Consider the following 19,137-nt stretch of genomic DNA (forward strand, 5'->3'; position numbering starts at 1 on the left):
TATATGTGTGTGTGCATGTGTATATATATAAAACTTCTCAGTGTATCTGTTTTATAAGAGAGGTTGAAGCACAGAAAAGTTAAATGACTTACTTAAAGTCACACAAGAAACCAGCAGCCATTAGAATCTTTAATTTTCATCTATTACTTCCTGCTTTTGATGCCAGATTCACAATGTACTAGATTTGATTGATACCACAGATCAATTTGGAATTCATTGGATCTTTCTGTTAAGCTGTATCCCAAACCATCAGAGTAATTCTGAGGTTTCTTCCTCCTAATCTGTTAATTACAGTCATTTATGTGATGAGTTTGCTATTTGCCAGCTTTGCTGCTAAATTAATGATATGCACATACTTGCTTTAGACCAGGACCCACTCAAGACCAAGTTGTGAATGAGACCAAGTTTCTTTTCTGTGTAGGAGGCTCAGTGCCACAGGTATTTCTGACCTCTTTGTAGGAAGCTCTATTGGGATTATTTCTCTTCTAGTCCTTTTATATCAAAGTTATCTGTTCCATTTCCTGTTCCCAGTGCCTTTGAAAGATAAATTCTTCTTGATATGATAATGGAGGAAATTGGTATGTAGTTGAGCTATCACAAGAGCTTTTTGAGTCTCAGGATTTTATAGTTAAGGATCATTTCATTTTTATTTTTATATTCTCTGTGAATTCACTGTCAAAAGTTAGCCATTAAGCTAACTGCATATATTAAGTAATAATTAATTTGTTTTTGCATTTTTCATTAATCAGGGAATTAAACAGCTGCAAGATAGAGCTCCAGATCAGCATGAGCTATAAGAAGTGTGACCTCCCTGAGATATTATATCCAGTGAAAAGCTAGGATTTTCCAGCTGTGCTGTATGTAGAAGAACTAGGCTTCAATTAATTAAATTACTCTTTACTCCAAATTAAAAAAATTACTCTTGAAAATATGTTGTCCTCTATTTAAAAATATGTCTGTATATATACTTAATTTTAGGAAACCCAGACTGAAATCACTGTCTTTACCTAAGTCATAGGTCTTAGATTCAATTTTGGGGTAAAAATTTTAGGAGTTCTGTGGGGTCAGTAAGATGATCTCTTTTTGGGAGTGGGATACTGTTAGGAGAGCTTTAGGATTACATTAAAGTTAGCATCTTCAGTGAAAGTTCTAGGAGCAATTTTTTAAAGATTGATTTATTTATGCAGATAAGAACTGGGATACAGGCCAGAGGTCAGAGATGCAGGGGTGAGAGGATCCACCAGAAACAGATTGGGGAACAGAACAGGCAGATTGACTGAAATATACTGCTGAGGGGAGCAGCAGGTGAAATAGGAAAGATCTGCTGCACCATGTGGGTTACCTCCCTGGTTGGGGATTGAACTCATGCTGCAATGGCTGCTGATAGCTACATAGTGCTCAGACATAATCTCTTACACCAACAGGGAGGCCCTCTAGAAGCATTTTAACTACAATGTTCAAACATTTGCTTGTAGCTTTTAAGTGCCAGTAATTAATGTATCGGAGAGAAGGAGTAGTGTCTGCCCTTTACCTCAATGAAATGACAATGTGCAGATGGTAGTCTTTGAGCCATTATCTTTGAGTTACTGTGGGTTTCTAATTTCTGCCACTGAATAAATATAGGACTACAGACAGAATTACAAAAATAGCAAGGAAAATGAGGATTATAGCTAGTTTGCATATAGAAAAGTTTAGCCATTATCAAGAAGAAAAAAAATATGGGCTCTTTCTTCCTAAAACTCTTCCATTGTGTTTTAGATAAGGTTTAGTTTCAGCCTTGGCTAGGATTTCATTAAAGAGGTACTTATGTAACTCTGTTCAATCTTTTAGGTTAATTTGGAGGTGAAAAAAGTTTTTCTTGATACATGAGAAAGGAACACTACCATACCTCCCACCTCCTCTACACACTGGTTGGTCCTTCTAAATTCTTTGCTTTTCTCATCTTCATCTTTCAAGTCCTTCTATTCTCCCCTGATCCAGAGGCATATCACTTTTTTAGAATATTTTCCACATATATAGCCTACACTCTGACTTAAAGTATCTTTTCTCATTAGTAGTCTGATACAGTTTACTTAATATAAGTAAACCAAACTGCTAAGCATTTAACCTTTAGCCAACATTCAAGGGCTATTTTAATGGCTATTATTTCCTTACCACTTCCCTCTGATGAGAATGGCTCATATCCAGAAAACCAGAAACAATAATTGTTGGTGAGGATGTAGGATAAAAGGAGCCCGTGTACACTATTGCTGGTGATGATGAATAGTCCAGCCCTTACAGAAAGTAATATAGAGGTTCCTCAAAATATTAAAAAAAAAAGATATATTATCCAGAAATTCCAATCCGTGGTATTTATTAAAGAAAGCAAGGACACTAATGGGAAGGAATATATGCATTCCTGTGTTTACTGTAGTACTTGTACAAGAGCCGAATTATGGACAAACCATGTTGTCCATAGATTAGATCAGTAGGTACCTATGTCTATATAACGGAATGCTACCCAGCTATAAAAGCAGGTGAAATGCAATCACTGGAGGCGATTATGCTAAGCAACATAAGAAAGAAAAGAGAAGGATTAATACCAGTTTAAATTATATGGAAAATAAAGAAGCAAGGAAAGAATGGATATGATTAAACCAAATCAAATCCTGCTCTGTGAACAGTGGTAGATTACTATGGGTTCTTTGTGGTAGGTGTGGTGAGGCAACTACATTTGAGGAGGTGTGATCCTATGGCCTAGATCCCATACAGTGTTGTAAACTAAAGTTACTTCAATCAAAAAGATAAAAATCAATGCTACTTCTTCTTCCAGGAAGTCTTATCTGCAGGCAAAAAGATTGCTTTTTCTTGTGAATTCTTTTAGCATTTGAAACTTCTTTAGATTCTACCTTAAATCACATCCATGTGCTCACTTTCTGTGTCTCACTGGTGGTGATGCCTTTAAGTGGGGGACTTTTCACAAGTCTGTCTCTACAATGGGCCTCGATCAGAGTTTTATAAAGGTGGGTGTCTTGAATTGCATGCAGTGAGTGAGTGTCTGAATGAATTCAGTCCTCAGTTCTCAATAGTGGGGAAATATTTTTATTTTTCTCTCTGTTTAGTAGTATATTGTTATCTGGTGCCTTAGGCCAGAGGACATTTGGTAGAAATTATCTGATTCTGCTGGAATTGGAGATGGGACTAATGAGGGCATTTAGATTTTTTGTTTTGTTTAATAAAAAACTCGCCAAAAACAGTGGGAAGAAGAGAGAAAAGTTTCCATGGCAACCTCCAACGCTGTACCTCTGAAGATTCAGTTTATACATTAAAAAAAAAAAAAAAGTGCCTTCACTTATTCTTCCCATGGAGATGGGGACTCAGTTAACTGCTAAAATGTTTTATGGAGGAGGTTTTAATGATACCTGTCAATTTTGGAGGAGGTAAAGAAGACAGAAATTTTATCATATCAGGCAAAAGTACTTAGATCCCTGCACTTCTGGATTTTCTAGAATAAAAGGCTACAATGTGTGATGAGGTGGAGAGAGACTCAGCCTGAATGACGAAGTTCTAGGTTGACTGAGTGCCCCCTTCTGTACACACTGCCCGCCTCTCCACAGACTGAAAATAGGAGCCTTGATGAAATAGAATTACATTGGTTGTCAAATGCAACCATGTTTGGAGGGAGGGAAAAAAATAATAAACCAACAGATGTTTTTCAAAAGAGGCAGAAACACAGAGTTTAGTTGTTTTTGATATTTACTAGTTATGTGGGATGAAAGAATTTACTAATCTTCCAGAAGTTGATGCTGTATGGAAAGTGAGGACAATAGCTATCTTGATGGGATGCTTAAAAGTTCTGTGTAGGAACTAGGTTCAGAAATAGTAGATGGTGGTCATGATGGTGAGAGTGTGATGGTGAAGATGACATGAATATGGCAAAGACAAGGGTGGTGTGAGGATGGGATGAGGGTGGTGATTATCATTTCTTTCTATAGCTAACACTATTCACCTAGAGGGTAAGATATATATTCAGGCATAGGGATTAGCCCTGAAGGAAATTGTTGTTTTAACCTGGAATCTATAAGACAGTCATAAGTTACAAAAAGTAGTAATGCAATTGAAATATGTTAAGACAACATCTAGGTCCCTGCTTATATGTCTTACTACCCCTTTCCTGTGCATCTGTAGTTATGACCTTCCACCCCCAGTATACAGAACCACACATGAAATCCAATTTCTTTCTACCCCTGGAACCCACCATACAAAAAGCGCGGTTTCCTCTTGGGTTTATGATGCTGCCTTTTAGGGTGTCCATCCCCTCTTTTACTTACTGATCCATTCCTCATTGAAAATGCCCTTGAGTCTCTGTCCCAGGCACTGGTACTTAATTCCCACTGGGAGCATTTCTTTGCACCAGCCTCAGGATGCATTTTGCAGTCTCTGAGAAGACACTGGGACACAAAGCCCAGGGATTCGTGATATCAACCCTCAGGGAATTTTTAAATTTTTTTTCTGGGGAAGAGTAGTTTATTAGAGTGGGTTTCATTAAACCACCATACCATGTTAAAGCATAGAAATTTAAAGCATTTGTAAGTAACTTGAGAAAACTTCAATAGCTATTTCCTTCTAAAGAATGGAGAACTCGATCACTTTCAGATATTTCAAAATAATTTCAATGAGTCAGGAAACAGGAGAATGGGAAAATAAATCCCCATACACCATTTAGCAGTCACTAGATTAGGCAAATAAAAAAGCAGTATGACCAGTTAAATTAGAATTTCAGCTAAACTACAAGTGGTTTGAAAATTGATGTATGCCACAAGTATTGGATAGTACATTCACGTAATTGCCTGTCGCTTATCTACAATTCAGATTTAACAGGGCCTCCTGTGTTTCATCTGACAATACCCTGGACAGAAGGGGAATTGAGGGGATTGCAGATGGAGGGTAAGCAATGGCCACAAGAGCAAGTAATGCAATTGAAACATGTTAAGACAACATCTAGTGCTTATGTGCTTATGTGTCTTACTGCCTCTTTCCTGTGCATCTGTAGTTATGACCTCCCACCCCCAGTATACTGATTTGCAAGAGCTGAAATTTCTCACCTGGTTGCACTCTCTTCAAAAGGTTTCTCAAAATATCTACCAGCTAGAACAGGGGAACCTGGCAACTTTTGGGAAGTTGGGACTGCTATTATCAGAGTCTCAGGCAAATCCAGAGGGTGACAATCTTTATATTGTATTTGAATGCCTCCTGAGAATATTCACAGCAAAAAAGGAACTAAATAATCAAGTAGCAAAATGACTTGGCCATTTGCCATCATCCAGCATCTGCCCCTAGGTACCAATGCTTGGGCAGTGGATTTTGAATGAGATCACTGTGTTGGCAGATTTAGAAGTTTGTGTAGACTCAGTGATCGGTACTCCTCATCAGGCTGGCTTTTTTTGTGTGTCTCTAGTAGGTAGACAATATAAATCCAAGAATGCAGACATGGAAGCAGAATATTCTCTGTACCTGGTCACTCACAGTGACCTGAACTAACGTAAAGTCCAATATCATCTGGTCAATCTTATTTCTTCTTACTTTTTTTCTTATAAATTTGATTCCACAAACTGGTCTTTCTATCATTTCTTGATACTCTAAGTACCTGCCATTTTCAAAATCTTTGTACTTATCATTTCCTCCACCTGACACTCTTCTCTCAATAGCAGCTAGACTCACTCCCTGGTATTATATATATTTCTAGTTGAATGTCACCAATTCAGAGAAGGCTTCTTGAAAATCTTTCTATCTGATGTAGCACACTGCCTTCCTATCTCCTTGTTCTTCATTATTCTTATACATCCTGACACTACTTGACATTGTACTATCCTTGTACATATTTTTCATCTGTGTATTGTTCACTTCCTTGACATATAAACACCAAAGAGAAAAATAATTTTCTGTTTCATATGCTGTAAGATCCCCAGTGCTCATAACTCTGTCTGGTAAGTAGTAGACATTCAATAAATAATCCTACTTGATGACTGCCACTCCTCTTATTCATAAGTTGTGAATCTTACTCAAACCCAGATTTGTCTGGCTCCAAACATCCTGCTTTTGGCTTCGATCCCTATCACTGGGCATTCATTTTTTCTAGTTGACCTTTTGCCAAGTTACTTATTCTAACACACCTGGCATCAGAAGTCTAACACTAGACTCTATTTCTCAAGTTTCTGGCTACCTCTCATATTAGCTAAGGCAATGCTAGCTGCTTACATAAAATGTTTCGGTAGTTTAACACAATAGAAGTTTACTTTTTACTTACATAAATCCCAAAGAGTAAGGTTAAAGAAGGAAATGTTGTGATTTGTTTTATGCAGCTATCTAGAGTCCTGGACTAATTGGAAGTATTTCATCATTTTTTCCCCCAAGATTTATTTATTTATGCATACAGAACTGGGGTACACACCAGAGTGCAGGGATGGTGAGAGGCTTCACCAGAGACAGAGTGGGGAGCAGAACAGGCAGATTAACGAAGTGTACTGCTGAGGGGAGTAGTAGGTGGGTCCAGAGAGGCTGGCGTGCCATGTGGATCACCTCCGGGGCAGGCGGGATCGAACTCATGTTGAAGTGGCTTTAGCTTCTTAGTGCTGTGCTTTAACCTCCTGCACCACCAGGAAGGGGCAGGAAGTATTTAATCTTTAACACTTTGAAAATCATTCTGTTGAATGTAGCACACTCTACGTTCTCATCTCCTTGTTCATTATTCACCTAGATCCCGCCACTACCTGACATTGTATGATTCTTGAAGTTTTTTTCATCTTGTAGTTTCTTTCATCTGTGTGCTGTTCACTACTTTGACATATAAACACTCAAGGTTGCCCTGTGGGTTAATAAACTAGCAAAATTAGGGGAAGAGAATTTTAAAAAGTCACTTGGCATTTATTTAATTGCCTGGCTCTTGAGTAGAACACATGCCTTCCCTGGTCAGTCACACTGCCCCATGCTGGCCAACAGGTTGGGGAGAGCAGGGTTTAATCTGCTGGCCCTCTCCTGGCAAGGGCTGTACATAGTGGACGGGATTATGCATCTTTGATAGGCCATGAATCACGTCTACCTGAGTCTGTCTTCTCTGCCACCAGATATTCTTTCTGAACTGGGACACACTTTCCTTTCCTGTGGGAGAAGATCTAGTGTCCCACGTAGTTATTGCATCATGATCACCTTGGAGCACTCTCGTGATTTAAGTTACTTGGATCCAGAGAAAGGAAAGGTTGCAGGAGCTCTTTAATCTTGAGTTTTGTAGTGAAGGATCAAAGAAATTCTTTTTTAAAAAGGCTTAAGATTATTTTTCTGAATATTACATATTTTCATAAATATATTCAAATAATCCACTCATGAAAACATGTTGATAGTGAATTTTCGGTAGTTAGCATGTATGTTCTGTGAGGTATTTAAAAAAAAATCCATCTATGCAAAATCCTAACTAAATTTCCCAAATAATGCACTTTAAACAACTGTCTAACCATTATCTAAGAATTGGTAGAAGGTATTTCAAATACTGGTTACTTAACTTTTTAAATTTTAGTTAATGAATTGGAGTTAACACTGGTTTCCATTACTATATACAATTAGAAGACTAGATTTACCACACCCCACCCACCCACAGCACCCATATTCCTTTATCACATACTGCTGGGCCCCCTTCCCTTTAGTTCACACCCCCTCCTCTCTACTAGCCTCATTCTAGGCTCATATCTAGCTTTTTCAATTTAGCTCTGTCATTTCCTGTTTCTCTGTATTCCACAGTTGAGTGAAATCATCAGGTATTTGGCCTTTTCATCTGTCTTCTTTAACTGAGCCCACTCCCCTTCATTTCCCTTCATGTTGTCACAAATGGCAGGAGTTCATCTCATCTTTTCTTATACTTAAGTAGTATTCCATTGAATTATGTGCCACAGGTCCTTACTCCACTCATATGTTGCACTTAAGTTGTTTCCATACTTGGCCATTATAAATGCTCTCCAGGAAACATCAGAATGCATGCATCTAACGAGTGCTTTTATGTCCTTTGATAAATGCCAAGAAGTAGATTTATTGGATCATATAGAATATCTTTTAAAAATATTCAAAGGAGTTTCCACATTATTTTCATAGGGGCTGGGCCAGTCTGCATTTCCACCATCACTGTATGAAGTTTCTCTTCTCCACAGCTTCTCCAACATTTGTTGTTTCTGTGTTTTTTGTTTTGTTTTGTTTTGATATGGGCCATTCTCACTGGCATGAGATAGTATCTCATTATGATTTGTATTTCCCTGATGATAAACAATGATGAGCATTTAGAAGTGTCTCTTTAGCTCCTCTGCCCATTTTTTTTGGGTTGTATGTGCTCTTTGTGATCTTGGCTATTAACCGTTTGTTAAATGATAGGTAAATGTTTTCTCCATTTAGTGGAGTGTTTATTTTGCTGATAGTTTTATTTATTGTACAAAAGCTATTTTAGTTTTGCTCTGAAGTTCTTTTCTGCTGGTGTCAAATTTGCAAAGATAATCCTGAAGCCCATGTAGTGGAAGGTGTTGCATATGTTTTCATCTATGTGCTTAAAAAGTTCTGATCTTAGATAAAAAGCTTTGATGTAGTTTGAGTTGATTTTTGTGGGAGATTTGGTCTAGTTTCACTTTTTTTTATGGGACTGTCCAGTTTCGCCAGCACCATTTTTTGAAGATGCTTTCCTTTCTGTTGTGTGCCTTTGGTTCTTTTGTCATAGATTAGCTGCCCATATAAGTGTGGGCTTAGTCATAGATTAGCTGCCCATATAAGTGCGGGCTTATTTATGGGCTCTTGTTCTGTTCCACTGGTATGTGTGTCTGTTTTCATTCCAATATCATGCTTTTTTGGTTATTATGACCTTGTAATATAGTTTGAAGTCTGGAAATGTGATACCTCTTTTTCCCTTCTCTTTTTGCTTTGGATATTTGGGGACTTTGTGGCTCCATATAAATGTCAATCGTGTTTGCTGTTTTTCTTTGAAGAAGTCCATTGGAATTTTGATAGGGGTTTCATTGAATCTGTAATTTGCTTTCAGTAAAATGAGATGACTATGTTAATTCTTTCAATCCATGAGCAGTGGATTTCCTTATCTTCTGCTTCAAGCATATAACAATGGCTTATAGTTTTCATTGACTAGATCTTTCACTTCTTTTGTTGTTTATTCCTAGGTATTTAATACCCTTTGATGCTAAGGTGGGGTTCCTGTCTCTCACCACTGGTGGCTGGTGGCCAGGAGCTGCTTGGCTCTCACTTTCTCACAACTGGTGGATGAAGGCAGAGCTTTCCCAGCTGGTAGCAGGAGGCTGGGATGGCACACACCCTCAGCTGGCAGCTGAAGGATGGGAGCAGCCCAGTTCTTGCTGACACAGCTGGCGACTGGAGGCTGGGTTCCTGTGACTGGTGATGGATGCCTTGCAACTTCAGTTGAGCTGCCAAGTGATTGCAGCTTCATGAGGCACTCTAGAAGAGACCATCTGAAAAACTGCCCAGCTGAACCCAGCCCAAATTGTAAAATCTTAAGTGAATAACTGGTTACTTTAAACTTCAGATTTTTGGGGATTTGACATATAGCAATAGATAACTGATAAAACTGTAGCATACTTATTTGGAAACTATATATCCCAAATGTGTTCATTGTTAGCATTTCTTTTGATATATCCCTAACCTTCACCACTGTCATGTTACCAACTTTTTCTACACTAACTAGGAAATCAAGCGATTTGCTGCAGACTTTTGACTCCCAGCTAGGTTTTTACACTGCTCTTTCCATAGTTCTCAGAGAGATTTTGTATTTTTAGCTATTTCAATTATATCATTTTGTTCCCTATTTTATATCTTCTTTTGATGTTGTGATACCACTCAGTTCTCTTCCTGTATTGACCACTCAGGGTTAAAAGAAGAAACTAGATGAACTCTTCTAACCAAGATTTTTTTTTTTAATGCTTAAAATGGGATGTTTGGGATATATTTGTGGTCTTGATCTTCTTTAGCCAGGTTCAGTTTTTAACCCGTTTTGTAATTACCCTACTGTTCTATTTATGTGTGACTTTTCCTTGAAGCCCATGCAGTTAAGCTTTAACCTCGTAGTGTTCTGTGTGTTAACAGGGAAGAGAATGTGATCCACAGACATTAGGCATAAAGGCATAATTGTGAGTTGTGATTCCTTAGTATTCCAACTTTATAACTACAACGCATTTTACTAACACATCTGAGTTTCATTTTTTTTTCAATTTACATATTGACGTTTTCCTCGGTAAATTTGTTGGCAAAATGTGATTAGGAAAATAAGAGGCTCCATGGGCTATTCCTGCAATGCAAAGTAGACATTAAATGTTCATCATCATCATCATCATTATCAAGATTAATAATAATAATTTATAGCAAGTTGACTCAAGTACATTCATCAACTTGGGTCTGAATTCATTGATCTATTCTGATACATTTTGAAAAATTGATATAATTTATTTTCCTATCATGTTATGGAAATTGAATGACATTGGAGGACTAATAATAGTAATAATAAATAACAATCTAGCACTCATTACATGACAGGTACTATTTTAAACAATTTTACATGTATTAACTTTTCCACATGCATTAACTTTTGTATTCACAGACTCTACAAGAAAACATACTATTTTTGTCTCTGTTTTATAATAGAGGAGACTAGACATCAAAAAGTTCAAGTAATTTGCTAAAGGCAACTCCGATGTGAGGAGAAGTACAATATTACACCCAAAGAAATGTAATTCAAACCTGTGTTCATAAATACTCATCAGATTTTAATTTCTGTCTTACCCCCCCAGTTTCTTTTATATTATATGGTCTTAAAAACTTACAAGGAAGATAAGTTAGTGCTATTTGGTTATACGTAATTTTTGATGTTTGGGTCTCTAATTTGACATTGTTGGTATTCATTTAGATGACTGACTGATGTATTTTTTCCCATACACACACTACCATTTATCAGTTACACTATTTTGATTCTGACTTCAGTTCAGTCAGGAACCACATTTTCCTCAATGGCCATGAAGAAATCTTACTCTGGAGAATCAAATCTGTCCCTGCTTCCTCCTCACTTTCAATGACAGGATGTACCTGCAGTGAGAGAGCTCTTTCCTTTCCACTTGACATATCCACTTAATATGAGTGTAAATTTAAAATGATAGAATTGAGAGCGCTATTGAGATCACCTGCAAACCCTTTCTTAAACATGCAAAAACAGTTAAGCCTAGAATGATTTCCTTAATGCTACTATTTCAATAAGTCACTTGCGCTTTCATAAAACAAGGGTTGAGACCTTCTAAAGTCAAGTCTATATTCTCCACTAAAACAAATTGCTCCCTGAGAGTAGGGAACTTCAGTTGAAACTCTAGGCAGTGAGGGCAGCAGAGACCTCAGGGTTCAGCATTAAGAATGCTGTCAGGTTGCCATGGTTTTTAAGATACTGGTACGAGATTTTCAATCTAGTGATTCCTGAAGGCTTCCCTAAGTATTTTTGGTTTTCCTGCTCTAGATATTTTTATATTATTTCACTTTAATTAATTTTCATTCAGATCAAAACAGTAACATCATCAAAACAATAACATGATCAATTATTGAATTAAATACTATTTTATTGAGGTAACATTGGTTTATGATAGTGTATAGAAGGATAGGTTCAAAGATTAAGGCCTTTGAGTCACTTCTTATTTCTAATAATATACTTTTTTGGGTAAACTCTAGGTTTTCTTTTTTTTTTTTTTAAAGGGTATGTGCTAAGTCAATGTATCTCCAGGCCAAAGGAAACAACATGAGCTATTTAATGTACTTATATTGAATTATAGTAAATATATGCCATTTTGGTTAACCCGTACTGGGCTTGAAATTGCTTCTCAGAGGAAGGAGAAAGTGAGCAATTTAAAACTATGGGTTTTAGTGAGAAAACAAATTCATCTTAAACAACTCACCACAGGTCAGGTCATTTCAGAACTCTTGGAATCCACTTGCCTGTCATTACTGCAGTTAGTTGAAATTCTCCATAGAGGAGTTTCTACCCTGTATTCTGACATAATAGTAGGGATAACAATGTTACAGGCACCCTGCTCTCTTCTTTTTCTCTATATACAAAACATTCATTTGCTTGTAATTTAAAAATTTTAAGTCTTTTCTAAAGATCCATTATCCTTGAATTGCCTATAACAGAGTTGTTGCAGGAACTACCTGGGATAATTTAGTGCACACTCACCGAAGCAGAATTTATGATATGCTGGGGTTGTGCCAGGTACCTGAGCTTGGATAAAAACAAGGAAAAAGGTTAGATCTAGGGATCAGAACTAAAAGTTTTGGGTTAGCTACTATGGTCTGACATTACATTGGGATGCTGTATATGATCATTTAACTTTCCCCATACCTTGGGCAATGTATGCTTAGTTTTGAAATAGAAAGTCACACTCAAAGATACTATTAACAAAGCTAAAATCATTCAGCTTAATAAATATGGTGGGGACGCAACCAAATAGTACATTAGAGTAGTGTATGCATCTGAATTCTAAATCTGAATCATAAAAGATCAGGAACTCTGAAAAAACAAAATTGTTCTTTTTGAGGTTGTGTTCCAAGGTAATATCTTATCTGGACTTTAGAAATTGTACAAAAGAAAAAGAAGAAATAGCAGATTTTCTGACTGATGAGAGTGGAAAGAACAAGTCCTTGCAGAGGTAGAAATGCAGGAGACAGGGAGTCCTTAGGCATTGGGAGTACAGTGTATGCCAAATGAAGGGGACGTCCAGGCAGTGTGGATGTAATGGTGCTGTTCATATCCTCAAGTTGACCACTGAGTTCACCTGAAGCTGCTATAGATTGTTCCTTAGTTTTAAACACTGAGTCTCTGTTTCTTGGCCTCAAGACTTTCTCTGGCAGTAGAAGAATGTGCTCAACTGCAGATAGATGCAGCCTGGGAATGTGGGAGAGTAGTTATCCCAGAAGCAACCCTCAAATGGTGGCAGCTGGCCATCAGTGGTTAGTGAATTCATATTCACTCCTTATTCCAGATGAAGAAGTTCTGAGGCATAAACCCCATTTCCATAGGAGTTCCCCAGTAGAGTTGAGCTCCACTAGCTTGACATTTTCATGCCCATTTTGGGGTCTTTTCTCAATTTCTAGTTCTCTTTCCTTCCTTGAATCATCTAACTAAGTAACTTTTACCCAAGTTCTTGTTTCAGAGCCTATTTTTTGGGGGGGTGGGGAAAGAAGGGGTGCCTAGAAGGGTTCTTGGTAAAAGATGGGATGTGAACGGCAGAGGAAGAGGTAGGTTGCAGCCTTCTATGTTTACAGGTGTAGGCTCTAACTCAAAGGAGATGGGGTGGCATTAGAAAGAAAACTAATGCTGCTTGATTTAGGATACATTGGAAAGGTTGATCAGGAAGTTTAGTTGGGCAATTTTTGCAGTGATTTAGTAGGCCTCAGGGTGGGTCACTCATGTAGGATTGATGACAGGTTGAGACTTCTAATGTTTTACAAAAGCCTAGTACATGTATCAGTTATCATCATTGTGTATTCAAAACTGGTTAATTCCAAGAGGGTGTCACGAAGGACCTATTTATAAAAGTTTGTTCAAGATAAAACAAAAACATGAGAGATACTATTCCAAGGCAGGTACAAACAGAGGAAATCACACTCTCCTGGGCTCCAGAGTACATTAAGGAATGGATCCCAACATGTGAAGGAGAGCTTAGTACAAACAGGGCCCCTTTGGGGGAGCAGTCAATGTTGATGTGGCTCAGAGAGTCCAAGTATACCCCATGGAGAAGATGCTGGATAAATGAACCCCCCGACTTCTGCCTTCACTATGGAGCTGACCATTGGTCCAATCAACTGCAACCCAGAATTAAGGTCACATGTTGATGTCAGCCCCACAAATAAGCCACCTGTGCTAGAGAGCAAGGAATTCAAAGTGAAACATGGACTTAGAGGACAAAAATGATAGCATGGTTTGAACAGTAATGGGATTTGGGGCTTGAAGCAGAACACAAATATTTAGGGCATAAAGTAGAAAGAAAAGAAGAGAAGATCCTGGATAACCTTTGGAGGCATTCTTAAGTAAGGTCAGGATGGCATCCTTTGTTGGTAGATGGTGGACAGGTGCTCTTGGGTGGCACAGGGTGATGCAAGCAGTGTTGACAAGAGTATGAAGAGTTGCAAGGTTAATCTGGAGCTAGTGACCTAGTAATGGAGACCTAAAGCAATTGTCTCTAAAATTCCTTTTCCCCTGAAGATTTGGATTAGAAATACTACCTTCAATGCTCTCACCTCCATTTCTCAGCTCTGAAATGCAGGTAAATATGTGCATGTACAGCATGTACACACACACACACGTGTGTGTTGTTGAAAATGCATTGGTTTGATAATATTTTTGTTAAATATCTGGTGGCAAGCCCATGAATCAGAATATTCATCATGGATCCTTCTAGGCAGGGGACATTCAGCCACCTGAGACTTTTCCTTGCTATTGGTGAGAATAGTCCCATTGTATATGTATGGGAAGCAGAGACTTGTGCTGAGGGGTGCTTCCAGGACCTGCATGCATGAGCAGGGTGCAGCAAAACGGGGTGTAGCTCACCTTGCTAGACAAGCGCCGTTTGTGTCCCTAAGTCACAGTCTTGGTCTTGGAGTCAGAGGAACAGACAAGTTTGAATTCCTGAATTTACTCGTTACCTTTCTGAGGCTGAGCTGATTATGTTCATCTTTATCCTTTATCTGTAAAAACGGGGAAAATGAACCCTTCTTTCTAACCGCTTCTGGAGGTGATTAGAATAAAACCAAGTAGACACCAAGTAACAATTGTTTATCTTTCTGTATAATGTCCTCTCACTTTTTTTGTTGTTGTTGTTAAAACTTTCTACTAGAAGGTTAGCGTTCTGTGTCCCATGGTCTGTAGTTTTGTAGAGGAATATGGTGAATTTGTTTGAAGATGTTGTTATAAACATGAGTTTTCAGTTCAGATGGTTTTCATATTTAAGTGTCAGTCCTCTAGCTATCAGCTGTGTGGCTTAGGACAAATGACTTAAATTCTGTTCAGTGTCCATACTTGTAGATTGAAAAGAATGACATTTGCTTCACAGATGTATTGCAAGAGTAAATTGATGTACATTAACCCATTTAATTCTCACAAAATGTAGCTATTTCCTTCCCTTGGTACACTATCAATCCAGGCTGAGAGAGATAAGGTGATTTACAGGAGGTCACACAGCTGACGAGCAGCGACACTGGATTTAAACATGGTTTTGCCTGGCTCCAATCTCCTCCTACAACTCCATTCTTCATGGATTCTGCTACAGAATTAAGTCTGATAATTTATTAAAGGAAAACACTTTGTAGTATTTGAAGCAATACATAAATGTGCGCTACTATTATGATTGTTACAGATTACAGGTGACCCACATGGCATGGCAGACTGCTCCTGTCTCACCCTCTTCTCCCCTCAGCAGTATGTTTCAGTCAGTCCACCTGTTCTGGTTCCCACTATGTCTCTGGTGAATCCTCTCACTGCACCTGCGCCTATTGCCAATACCCCAGTTCTATATGCATAAATAAATAAATCTTTAAAAAAATAACAATTGCACTGCTCATTTGATAGCAGCTTTCCAGATTTAGGTCTCATTCATATGCCAGATGAATTGTTCCTTACTGGCCAGCATGATGGATTCAGAAAAAGCCTCAAGGGGGACCAGTCAGAGTTCTTTGTCTTTTTGGACATGACTGTTAGGTGTGGACAAGGAGACCAGTGGCTTATAGCCTCCTCATTGTGCACTGGAGAACCAGCTGGAGAGGCGGGGCCTAGGTCCACACACTGCCCTGAATATGTTTCCCACTGGTGGGCTACAGGTTCTCAGGAATGGAAAGGCCAGAATAGTTCAGGAGAGTAAAATGGGAAGCATGCAAGAGTCCCCCCTCGATACAGATACGCAGATATGATAGATATATATTAGATGTACTGATAGATTAAAGAACTGAGACTACCTCGAACTTTACTTAAATTCACATTCATGTATATTTAGCTATAATATACATTATATCGAGGGGTGTTGGGCATGGCCTCAGACTATAAAGCCTTTCCAGAGCTGAGAATGTATCTGAAATAACAATTTAAAGATCCAATTAACACGGCAGCTGGATTTTTAATTTTTTTAAAGCTTCTGCACAAGCTGCCTTCTAAAAAAGCAACAGCCTATTTAAAAGCTTGTATGTGACCGGCTGGGCATCTAAAGACGCACTGGATGTCATTGGTGGCGGTGTTCCAGGAAGAAGAGCAGGTCGACGAGAGGGTGACCCCACCAGACCATGTTGACCTTACTCCTTCTTACCTTATTGTCTACCTTTCTTCCTCTTCTTCTCGTCTTCCTTCCTTTTTCTACTAAGAAAAATAATACATGTTTTCACGAGGGTTGTTTTTTTTCCTAGGACTAACAATAATACTGAGCTGCTTCTGGTTAACTCAGAAATCCCAGGAGCCACATGTGATTAACTGTGATTCTCTTAAATGTCTTAGCCATTTGGAGCTTTTATTCCTCCAGGGCATTGTCCAAATTCAGCAGAGAGAATCTGAATGTTTTTCTTGGAAGCTTCTTGTATTTACCTCTCTGCCTTCTTCCTGCCTTTAAGTTCATTTAAGCAAATCAACCAAGTTGCATAAAGTTCCATTGAAACCATGACATTTCACCCATAGGTTTATTTATTCTTAAGTGAAAAATGGAAAAAAAATCATGACTAGGTACCTGAGAAATTCTATACTGTGAATTTAAATAAAATTTGGGTCAGTCCTAGTTATTTAATCTACCTGTATACCTAATTTATATCAATTATATCTGTGTGCATAAAATATATATTGAAGTGATACACGAATGCAATCATTACTATATATTCCATATAAATAGAATATATAGTAAATATTATGACCATTACTATATATTATATATATCTCAACATATGTATTATATATTAAATATAATATGTATAATGCTGTAATATTTATATTCCTGACATAGTAAGTAAAAAGGGTTTGGATAATGTTTTCTTTAACCCCAAATACTACCACACAATATATAAATGCAACATTTTTCACTTTTCATACCAAGTATGTGAAATTTGATAACTCTCTGTGACTGGTGGTAGGTTTGGCAAACCAATATGTTCAGCAGCCACATGGATCTAGATGCTCCCACATTGCATAGTGAAGGCATGGGCTTTGTAATAATGACCCTACCTGATGGGTGCAGAAAACTTGCTTTGAAGACTGTTATGGAAATTAACACAAAATCAGCTAACGGTTAGCAAAATATTAAATGTCTTTTATGTGTTATATTAGGTGCTGGGGATATGGTGAAAATAAAGTTGTAAAAAGGGAATATAAAACACTACCCTCGACACTTTCCATTTCTAATGAGCTTAAATCTCTCAACATGGCTACACCAGGGGAAGGGAGGTAGGAAAAGGTAAATTAGTATTACAGAAGAATTTGTTTTAATTTTTTCAGTTCTATACAGGAGGAAGTTTTATATATATATATATATAGCAAATATAATGAAGTTGCTCTCCCAACTAATTTCCCTTCCTTTTCCCTCCCTCTCTATATAGAGCTAAAAACATTCCTTCCATTAGGACGATATGAAGTTCAAAAGCAGAGGTAGAAAATGCCCCCAGGACAAAATATGCTGAGAGGGCAATGTGGAGACCCAACTTTATACCACTCTTGATGTAAAAATCTCATAATTGCAGTCAGGCATTTTACCAGCCTGGTCAGTGGTCAAATGTTTCTTTACATTAAATCTAAACATTGGGAATATTTGGTGGCGAAAAAGACACAGCTATAATTTCAGTAATGACCTTGATATAAGGTGATAACTTCCATAGCCTGGCATGGAATGAAAATAGCGTGGAGGCAACCAAGAAAGTCATCAGAATTTGGATGACCTTTCGGGCAGATGAGACACTTCTCAATTACGAATATGCTTGCAAGAGTTCTTCGCTGAGAAGACTCAGATGTTCTAAAAGAAGGCCTCACATTTAGAAGTGACAGTGTACTAAAATCCTTCTAAGGTGTGGCTTAAAATGCACTTCTATTATATCTTCTACTGTTATCTTAATGCACCTGACTCTTCTCTCAATAGCCTGAGCTCCTTTAGTACAAGGTCAGAATCATATATATATCAGCAATGCCTGATGTATAGTAAATGTCCAATAATCACTTGTTAAATTATGGAAGTAGTTGCCATTCTTTTTTCCTTTTGTCTTCATAAAACCATGTCTTAAGTGATCTGTTTGAATATTGTTTAAGATAGACATAAATGGGGCTGACCCATCAAATGAATTATTGATTCTCATCCCCAAGACCAGCATCAGCAGATCCTGACATTGAACATCACCTATAGAACTTGTTTCTTTCTGGTAGGCGATAGATTACAATGATAGTCTAGTCTAGATAGGATGACAAGAAAAAGTTCATAAAATATATATATCAGTTCTAGGCAAACTGAAGGAAGTACCAAGTGGATAGAACAAATAGTGCTTGAATTCAAAGGCAGGAGAGATTGATGTGGTTGCCATAAGGTGAAATAGGAACTGGACTCAAGAGAACAATGGAATAGGTACGACCTTGAGAGGGGAGGTTATGAAACAGGAAACCAGAAAGTTTTGCTTGTTGTTTTTATTTATGGATGGAACACCCTACTTCAGGGAGCACCCAGGCACTCTCGCTGTGTAGATTGCCTGGCGGTGGTCGAAATGGTGCAGGAAGAATTGGCTTTAGACTCCAGCTCAGGTCTTGCTCCGTGGGATTTTCCATTGTGTAGAGGAAATGGAGAAACACCCAGTTCCCTTTGTACTGTAGTAGGTACCATGGGTATTGCTGTAATTCAATAACAATTATTACTGATGGGAGTAATAAAATGGTGGGAGTAATAAAACAGAATGATAGCCCAGTATATGGAAATAGAAGTAAAACTACCCAGCAATGGTATTGGTTTTAATCCATTTATCAACAAGCACTTTTGGATTCAAGGCAGAGACAAAAAAGTCAGAGGAGGTTAATCCAGATCTAGAATCTTTTAATAAAGCATTTTAAATGGAACATGGGAGGCTTGTTCTTTG

Source organism: Condylura cristata, unplaced genomic scaffold (genome assembly GCF_000260355.1).
Source record: "Condylura cristata isolate star-nosed mole 26May11 unplaced genomic scaffold, ConCri1.0 scaffold00015, whole genome shotgun sequence".
NCBI lineage: Eukaryota > Metazoa > Chordata > Mammalia > Eulipotyphla > Talpidae > Condylura > Condylura cristata.